The sequence below is a fragment of the Phascolarctos cinereus genome, unplaced genomic scaffold (genome assembly GCF_003287225.1).
Source record: "Phascolarctos cinereus isolate Bilbo 61053 unplaced genomic scaffold, phaCin_HiC Scaffold_7;HRSCAF=346, whole genome shotgun sequence".
Classification (NCBI taxonomy): domain Eukaryota; kingdom Metazoa; phylum Chordata; class Mammalia; order Diprotodontia; family Phascolarctidae; genus Phascolarctos; species Phascolarctos cinereus.
The window spans coordinates 45001852-45012170 of record NW_027556180.1 but is presented as its reverse complement, the minus strand read 5'-3'; positions in this window follow the sequence as shown (position 1 = coordinate 45012170).

Genomic DNA, 10319 nt, shown 5'->3' with positions numbered 1-10319 from the left:
GAAAGGAAAGGAAAGGAAAGGAAAGGAAAGGAAAGGAAAGGAAAGGAAAGGAAAGGAAAGGAAAGGAAAGGAAAGGAAAGGAAGGAAGGATGGGAGGGAGACTCATTGAAATATTTTTTTAATGCAGAGAGGAGAACAGAAGGAAGGGCAGAAAAAAATACATACAGAATAGCTTTGAAAGTTTGAGGTCAAACATATTTTAAAAGGAAAGCAAGCTGTACATAATAGAATTCTGTAGTTTCATATACAATCCTCTTTTTCTGTTCTACTATGTATAGAAGTGACCTTTTTATTCTGTGTCTGTTCAAAACAAAAAATAAAATTAAGAAAGAATGTTGAATGTAAAACATAAGACTGATGCTTATTTTGATGAATGACACTTTATTATGAGGAAAGGTTTGATGTGAGAAGTAGAATAAGAAGAAGTAGGAAGTGACAGTGATATTAAAAAATCTTTTTTTTAAAGAAAAGACACTGAATTGGGCATTTGTCTAGCTTGTCCACTAGGCACCTGTGTTGCTTCAACTCATTGTTTTATCTTAGTCCCTCATCAGTAAAATGAAGGAATTAACTTAAATGACCACCAGTTTCCTTTCCAGCTCAGATATGCCATGATGTAAGGAGAAGGGGTCACTGTGATGCGGGAGGCATTGCCCCTGAAGGATAAACTGGAAAGCGTTGTCATAGAGGTCTGTTTGAGGACATTGAGCTTCTGAGGAGAGAGGAGACAAAAGCAAATAGATAAGAACAGACATGAGGCAAATGCAGCATTGTTTACTTGCAATTTGCCAGGGGCTGGCCCATTTACTTGTATCACCTTAAGAGATCAAAGCTACAAGGCAAAAATAAGTAAATAAACAACAGCACGTTTTAGAGGTAGTGGAATTTTTCTATAACCATCAGCAGCCATGATGATGATGATGATGATGATGATGACGATGATGATGATGATGTGATGGCAATAATGGTAACAATGCAAATTTGTATTTGAGCAAAGCAAAAATGCTTTCTCAACAATGACTATATATGAAGCTGCTGATTCCCAGAGTGGTCTAATATAACTGAATTAAATATAATTTTGTTTTCTTTCTCCCTCAAATTTTGGAGTGCGTATTGAGTGTATGAAGTGAGTGCAGTTATATTTTAATTGTAACATCCCCTTCTACATTGAAGTCAAGTAGAGCCCCCAAAGTCTCGTTATTTAAATTTCATATTCAAAAAAGTGTGGATGTCTACCTTGGTAAAGGTAGTTACTTTCTCTGTCTTAATTTTATAAAGTAAAGGAATATTACAGAGTGAATTTATTAGTTTAAAAAGAATACAGTTGAGTTTCTGCATTAACCATTTTAGCTTACTGCTAAACCAGAATGACATCATTAGTCCTCTTTCAAGACTTTCCCCTTGAGGTTCCGTCCTGATGCTTTAGGATACAGAGGCAATTTGCTTGTACAAAACAATTTTTTCCCCTTCCTCATATGGCACATCAGGGACTGAGGTGTTAGAGTCCAAATATGGTGGTTCCAACGTCATCGATGATGAAAATAGTTGGTTATAGAAATGCTGACAGAACTGTTCCATTTTTGTCTGCTTGTTGTCCTCCTTCCACTTTCATCTTTAAATGCTCTTGGAGTGATCTGGCTTAATTGGGTCTCATGCCAACCTTTATGCAAACCCGTTTTTCTCTCCACTGCTCATTGCTCATGCTCTTTTACCATCCTGCTCTGCAAGATCTTGTAAATGAGGTTATATTCTAAATTGGTGCTGCCCTTGGCTGCCATATCTCTCTGCTGGGCAAGGCAATCACAATGCTTATTGCCTGTGGATTATAAAAAAAAGTATTTGCTGCTGCGGAACAAAATGAAGCCTTAGTTCTTAACCTAGGGCCTGTGCACTTGTTTTTAAAAAAAAATTGGAAACTGTACTTCAATTGCATTAGTTTCCTTGGCAATCCTATGCATTTTATGCATTTAAAGACATTATTCTGAGAAGGGGTCCACAGGCTTCAACAGACTACTAAAAGTGTTGTCATGGGATACACAAAAGATTAAGAACCACTGTCTTCAAGACTCCTTTCCAGCCAGGTGTTTCCTATGATTGTGTTAAGGTCATAGCAGATGCCTTGACCTTGATATATGCAATCACAGAGACAACTTTGTGTAATGCTTCTCTGATTATGAGTATCGAGCAAGGCATAAAACAGTTTCACCAACTGTATTCACCACTGTCATGGAGGGTGTCCAGCCCAGAGTTCAAGAAGAAAAAGGAACTCCTTATAGATGGTGAGGTCCTCCTGATTTTAGTGAATGACATAACACTGATTGCACTAAGCCCTGCAATATTTTTCCTTAATGAGATCCATAATCACTCAAACATTCAGCCTAATAGTTTGCCTAGGAAAACTCAAATGAATGAAGGATGCCTATTATCTAGACTATAATACACAGCTAGATGGGTGGTCCCATGATTTCTTCCATGATTTATTTTGGAAAGGTATTATACTTGTATAATAGATATCATATTGCTTGTCTTCTCAATGGGTGGGGGAGGGGCTGAAGGGAGAGAGAATTATGAAATCAATTTTTAAAAATTAATGTTAGGGGCAGCTAGTTGGCACAGTGGATACAGCACCAGCCCTGAAGTCAGGAGTACCTGAGTTCAAATCCAGTCTCAGACCAAACACTTGACACTTACTAGCTGTGTGACCCTGGGCAAGTCACTTAACCCCAACTGCCTTAAAAAAAAAAAAGGAAAAAAAGATTAATGTTAAAAATAAAAACAGAGAAAGGAAGGAAGGAAGGAAGGAAGGAAGGAAGGAAGGAAGGAAGGAAGGAAGGAAGGAAAGGAAGGAAGGAAGGAAGGAAGGAAGAAAAGAGAAAGAGAAAGGAGAGGAGAGGAAAGGAAGAAAAGAGAAAGGAAGGGAGGGGAGGAAGAAAGAAAGGAAGAAAGAGAAAGGAAAGAAGGAAGGAAGGAAGGAAGGAAGGAAGGAAGGAAGAAAGAATAGATAGACAATTGAATGAGACAAGAATTGAATAGGAAGAAGAGAAAGGACTGGCTTGCCTTTGAAAAATTGTATACTATTTTTAATTATTACAGCTGATCCCTAATATTAAAACCCAGATTTTAAACGCAACTTTCAATAGTGCTGTGTGACCTCAGGTCATGAAACACCACAATTTGAGAAGAATAACAATTCATGATGACCCAAATGGTGATAAAGTAGTGTAGGGTTGGCATGAGTAAATTGTTATAAGTTACCAAGGATGATTTTTGTGCAAGAAGTTACACAAAAGATGGCATTCAGGAGAGACATGATGGGAAAAGAAACTAGGCAATGGTGTAGCGAGGGCAAGAGGTGAGTAGACTATAATACTGGCAGGCAAAGCATGCTGCAAGCCCTAGAGAGTGGCCTCCAGTGTATCGGATGGATCTTCTATGAAGGATTGATGATAAGCGATGCATGAGTCCCCTAAGATTAGATGGGGTATTTAGGATGCAATATTTACCATTGGAGGTGGTATCAACATTCAGAGTATTAAAGGATGCCATTCTATACAGCTAAACTTATATACTCATCCAAATTTGGGGAAATGAAGCTCAATAAGACATAATAACACCATATGAAGCTGCTAATGGTACCATTCTATAGACTGATGTAGTTATAAAGCTTGGGTGCAGCTGAATAAGCAAATCATCATCAGGCATGTGGAGTGATGACAAGCTGAACCCAGAGCAGAATAGAAGGAAGATTTGGCTCTGGATTATATGTGGCAAACTGAGCAGGTCTCTCAATGATGACAAGCAGCTCACTGCCACAAAAGCCCACGTTTTTAACATGTATAGTTTCTTGGTGTGTTATGGAACATTCTTGGAATGTTATGATTTCAAAAGAATCCCAGTTGCAAATAATCCATGGAGCGATGAAACTGCACGGGAAATATAAGCAGGCTGGATCACATGACTAATCATAGAAGTTTAGAACTGGATGGGAATGCTGATGTGCATGAGAAGTGCCACAAAATAGATCATTAGGAACGAGCATGACTGGAAAAGGAAGTGTGCCATTCACTTAGCAAGAGTAAGACCAAGGGTTGTACAACAGGTCCCCATAAAATGTTAGAATGAACCAAAGAAAGGCCTCCAGTTCATTGGGTGAATCCTTTGTGGAGGATGAATGGTAAGACATTTAAATCCCAGATGAAAAGTTGTGGAGGTGCTACTGCAGAAAGGATCTCATCGATGAAATCATGGAACCCTCTAATAATGGACATTGACTAAACTGAACCTACATCATTGGTCTTTCTAGTACTCTATTACGGCTGGCATACATTTTCAGCGAAGGCTAGGATTTAGATTGAGTTAACATTCATCACATATCTCATTGGAGCTTGGTGGTGATCCTGGGTTTTCCAGTGGTATACTGGCATGGTGTATACTACGTCTCTTCCTACAAGTTGGAAAGGCTTTCAGAATGCCATCAGCCTGGAGCTCTATGTCTGCTGTCTTCAGACAGACTTGGCTAACCCCAGAGGGATTATTGAGATTAGATTAATTAAGAAGATTATTAAGAATTTCTGTCTCCAAGACTTTTTTCCAACAAGATGTCTCCTATGAATGTGTTAAGGTCATAGCATATTCCTTGACCTTGATATATGTGATCATATATCACCAGAGGGATGGCAACCAGGGGATGATTTTTTTAAATGGAGCTACCTCCTAAGGCATGGAGGGAAAGAAGATCCAGGCCAATAAAACACAGATACTGAAGTAAGTTTTGGGGATTCCAGCTTTACATAGGGTTGTACAGATGCCCTATTTATAAGGCACTGAAAATCATTCATTGGGCCCAAGAGGCTGATGACACTGGGAAAGTTAGAGTGCTGATGCGTCTCATTCTGTCTCTACTTGGGTTGCTGTTATAAAAACTGCTCACCAAATATCACCACCTTGATGTCCCATCATCACGTCCAAAATAGAGCTTGCCATCTTTCCACTTTCACCCCCTTGCCCTCCTTCAACATTGCCTTTTTCTGTTGTGGGCACCACCATCCTTCCAGTCATCAGGTTCAAGATTGTGGAGTCATCCTTGAGTCACCCTTTTCTCTCAGCCCCTCTTGACCTTCAAAAATGACTGTAGTTGCTTTTCCCATTCTTTCTAAGTGAGTGAATCGATTGGCTAAATGAGCCAGTGGGACACATTGGATTTCCTCCTGAAGGGTAAAAATAGCAACATACTGGATTCCCATCTCTCTAATGTGAAAGTATATTGAATGCTGTACTTCTTGACCCAGATGTTCATTTCCCCTGGGACACAAAACTTCACAGAGTATTTGACCTTACTTTGAGTTTTCCAAGTTTCCTTTAATGCTTATGTGACAGCTTAGTACTGTCCCATAGAGCTCCCTGGAAATCTGCCACGTTCATTTGAATTGTTCCATCACATTACATAAGATGGAAATCTAGCCCAGTTGGATTGGCAGCAAGATGGCCACAGCAGGCAAAGAAGGATAATAAATTCACAGCTTCTAGAATCCCTTTCCATTCCTAAAGCCTTTAAGTTTGCCCTAGCCAAAATCTAAAAAGACTCCCTTTCTTCAAGATATGTATATGCATATACACATATATATATTTTTTCTTTTCTTCCCAGGAATCTTAAACTTTATGATCCTGTGAGATTATGGTCCTTTATTTAGAAGTCAGGCATTTCTCTTAAAGTGCTTATGGGGGAACAACAGAAGGAAAACTCACTAGATGAATGCAGAGCTTTAAGATGAGGCAAAGGAAGGAGAGAGTTGTCGTAAAACAAGATTGTATGTTTGATTTAACCCATGTACAAAACTGTGGAGTGGGCTTTGCCTAAATCAAAGAATCTAAAAATATAATAGGCAAAGATTTACTGTAGTCAGGGTAAAGCATATCTTTCCTCTTCCCCTTCCTAGACAGCCTGCTTTATAACAAAGAACAAAGAAGGAAAAAGTGCAACAAAACATCGAAAAAGTTTGACATTATAGGTAGTATTCCTTACCCTTAGTCCTCCACCTCTGCAAAAAAAATGAGGGAGGAGCCTCCTCATATCTCTTCTTCGGAGAGAAGCTATGTTCATTAGGCTTTTACAGCATTCAGTTTCAATTATTTTGTTGCTCGTTTCATTTAAATTGTCGCAGTCATTGTATATATTGTTTTCCTGCCTCGCTTCACTTTGGATGGATGTCTCCTCATGCGCCTCTAAATTCTTATTATTATTCATCGTTTCTTACAGCACAATGATATTCCATGACGTTCTCATGCCATAACTTACTTAACCATTCCCCAGTTGGTGAGCATCTACTTTGTTTCCAGTTCTTAACTAATGCAAAAGGGCTGCTATAACTATTTTGGCATATAGGGAACCTTTCTTTTTATCATTGACCTCCTTGGGGCATATGACTTGCAGTGAGATCTCTCAGATATTTCATATGTCTATTTTATATCCCTGAGATATTTTAGTCGCTTTCTTAACACAATTCTAAGCTGCTTTCCAGAATGATCGGATTAACACAGCTCCACCAAGAGTGCATTAGCGTGCCAGTTTTTCTATAACTCCTCCAACATTGTTCCCATCTGTTGTCATTTTTTGGGAGCTATTCTTTAATTTTTTTAAAAAATGTACACTAAAATTTTCACTTTAGTTCAGGTTGGCAATCTCTCTTAACCCAACTCTTGCTCTGGGAAGATAATGTGTGTATATGTTTGTTTCAATGTCTTTTGATGACCAACAGTTGAAGAGCATGCTAGCTATGGGGTGTGAAGAATAGGGAAAGAAGATAGTTGAAGAGAAGGAATGTATTACTCTGCCAATTCTTGTGGTGATACATCACTGAATCTTATAGCTAGAAGGGACCGCACTGACCAACTAGTCCAACCCGTGCCTGAACAAGGATTCTCTTTATATCAAGATGGACAAATGGTCATCCAGCCTTCACTTGAAAATCTCCAGTATGGGGAAATCCATGAGCTCTTAAGACACGCTATTCCATTTTCTTGATAGCTCTGATTGTCAGAAGTTTTTCCTGCCAATAGGACAAAATCTGCCTACTCAGCACAGCTACCTTTTCCTCCTCCTTCTGCCTGCTCTGGCCAAGGAGAATAAATTGAATCCCTCTTGCATGTCTCATGGAAATGTCTCTTGAAAGTGGTGGTGGTCCTGAAAAGAAGTGCCCATGCATGATTGGTCACTATCCAGGGACACACGCATAATCACCATGCCATGGGAACCAGAGCTTGTGGACTGCTGTTCTTCTCTTTAAAATCTTTTACCAAAAATAAAATTTTAAAAAGCATCCCTTGTAATGGAGCACCTGCATCCTTGCTCTTCCTCCTACAATTTGTTTAGTTTCCACATCTGAGTCCACTTGAATCCTACACATAGGGTCATTTTGCCCCCATGTAGGGAAAATATAAGTATCTATAGCTTAGACAACTCAACAGCAAAACCGTTTTATGCTTATCCTACTTTGACCTTGAATCTTGACTTTCCTCTCTGTTTATGACTTCCTGCCGGGTATTCTACTTCCTCCAGATTTAAACCCACCACCTTTCTTTTTTTGCACCTAACAGTCCTCCTGGAGAATGAAGTCTTGCTGCTGGACCCTAGGCTCTTTGACCAATTCCATGCCTCCTACTGTTTGATCCAGGAACTGGACCTAATTAGGCATAAGCTGATGTTCAGACTGGTTTTGGAGTATCAAGCTCTAGAATGGGGGTCCTTAATTTTTTTTATGTTATTGCCCCTCTTTTGTCAGTCTAATGAAGCCCTTATGAACTCAGCATGTTTTTTAAAGTATATTAAATTAAATCCATAGGATTACAAAGAAAATAAATATCAATATTCATAATGTATGTATATGCATTTATGTACATAAACACACAAATATACACGTAAACACAAGTTTGTGGACTCCAGGTTAAGAACTTCTGCTCTAGATGGCTGAAACAGTGAGAAGTTGAGAATAGGTGTTTAGGTTTAAGCCAGGGAGATCAGTGCCACATCAAAAGGGAAGCTAGTGAGAGTGCTGGGAAATATACTATTTGTTTGACTTAGTTTGCATCATCAAATCTTAGATCCTTCATGTTTGTGGCATGTGTTTCCTGCTCCCCATTTGACAGTAACATGTTGTTATGGTCATTCTTGTGCCCATCATACTCCATCTTGATTCAGCTGTCCCAGTAAGGCTTCAGAATCAGACACCATTGCTTAATATTCAAGGCATGGCTCGGTGGGATAACATTGATCCCTCTGCCAATTCTGAGGGTTCCACATTGTACATTGGCTCTCATGCCCTCTCCTTGGGCCCACATCCCAAGTCCATTAGGTATTGAAGGCGCTCCCATTGCTTTCATGAATTAAAGATATCCTGAACAATGTACTCATTGCAGCTACCCAAAAAATTATTAATGATAGGCAAGAACTCAGAATATATAGTCTGGAATAAGACAAACCCATCATAACAAAGACCTGTGGAATTTCAGGATGGAAGGAGTGGACCTCCCCATCCTGAAGGCCAGAAGATAGATCACCCCAACTTTGGCCACAATTGAAGGTAGTTAACAATAACTGTGTCCACTGGGGCTGATTCATCAGATTGGCATAGCCAAAGCCTCCAAGAATTAATATACCATGACAAAAGTATATTCCTTGCAAAGTACTGACTTGGAATCCTAAAAGGAACTGGCATATTCTGCCATGATACATTGATCCTAATGGTGCCAGTTAGTTCCCGTTGATTTTCAATTTTATCCCTAAGGTGTGCGGTTGGCCCAAAGGATTGGGAGTGGTGGTGGAGAGCCAAAAATCTTTTGTCCTAGAGGAATCCCTACATATTATTTAATAAAGGATTAATCTCTGTGAATTAGGGGGTGGCTTAGAGGCCATAACCAAGGGAATCTGCATAGGGTTAGAAATCCATGAGCAATTTGCATTGCAAGGTCCTCTGCCTACTCAGAGAAAGAACCTGGGGGATCCTGTGTAGTGGTAGAGGCAAGAGAACCTGACGCCAACCACCATTACCCTTAAATGAGAAGTTTGCTTTCTGCTGGATAGCAGCCTTCCCCATGGCTCAGGGGTTGACTCTGTCTTTACTGCTCTGTGGTCTCTGAAGCCCCCTGCTGGGGGGTTTGGGGTATGTCAGGCAGCCCTGGCCCGCCGTCAGACGTCACCCACATGTGCCTGTGGTTAGGACAATCACCAGGGCTGGGAGGCAAAGAGCCAAGATCGTCTGATACCCTTCTAAGGAGAAAAGGGCACAGTCTAAATCATGATCTAATCAAATTTAAATCATAAAGGATGGTCCAAGTGAGTGTCTGGGGTTTCTCTGGAGTGTCTAGATACTTGTGGCTAAATCAGTATAGGAAACCACTTGTAGGAGCCAAGATTCAAGGTGGGAAAGTCATGACCAGGAAGCAAGATATAGGGAATATCAGAGAGCTGATTATCCATTGTCTGATTCAGTCTGTCTTCCCAGTGCCCCAGACTTCTCTGACATTCCATCTGCCTGTTTAGACTTTCTCCCATTGTTTATGGTTAGGACCCTTCTGGATTACCTGCTCATTCCTGACAGATCTTTCTAGTTTCCTTGGTTTCTCTATCTAGACCATTCCTTATCTGCCCCACTTCATCACCAATGAATCCAAGGAACAAGTAAACCCATGGTTGTTTTGTAAAATCATCAATGATACATCCTAATTGAACCCTGCTGTAAAGTAACCAAACATTTAGTCAGTCAATGGGCATTTATTAAATGCCTATTGTGTGCCAGGTACTATGCTAAGAGCTGGGGTTACAAAGAACAGTAAAAGACAGCCCTACTCTCACTCAGTCTAATGCTAAACAGCTATGTACAAACAAGTTAGGTACAGAATAAATTTGGAATAATCAATGTAGGTAAGGTCGTAGCATCAAGAAGGATTAGCAAAGGTTGCCTGTGGAAGGTGGGGTTTTAGTTGGGACTTGAAGGAAGCCAGGGAAGCTAGGAGGCAGAGATGAAGAGGGAAAGCATTCCAGGTATGGGAAGAGCCTTTGAAAATGCATAGAGCATAGAGATGATCCACTACCTACAACATCGTTCCTATAACTACCTGCTCTTTGTAATACCATTCTTCCCACCACAGTGTTGTCATGGCACCATTTAAGAATGTCTTTGTTGACTTCATGGCAGCACAAGACATGTGAGGATCATAGAATAACAGACTTAGAGCTAAAAAGACCAAGTCCAACCTTTTCATCTTACAGGTGAGAAAGTGGAGGCACAGAGAAGTTAGGGATCTGCCCAGCATCACAAAGCTAG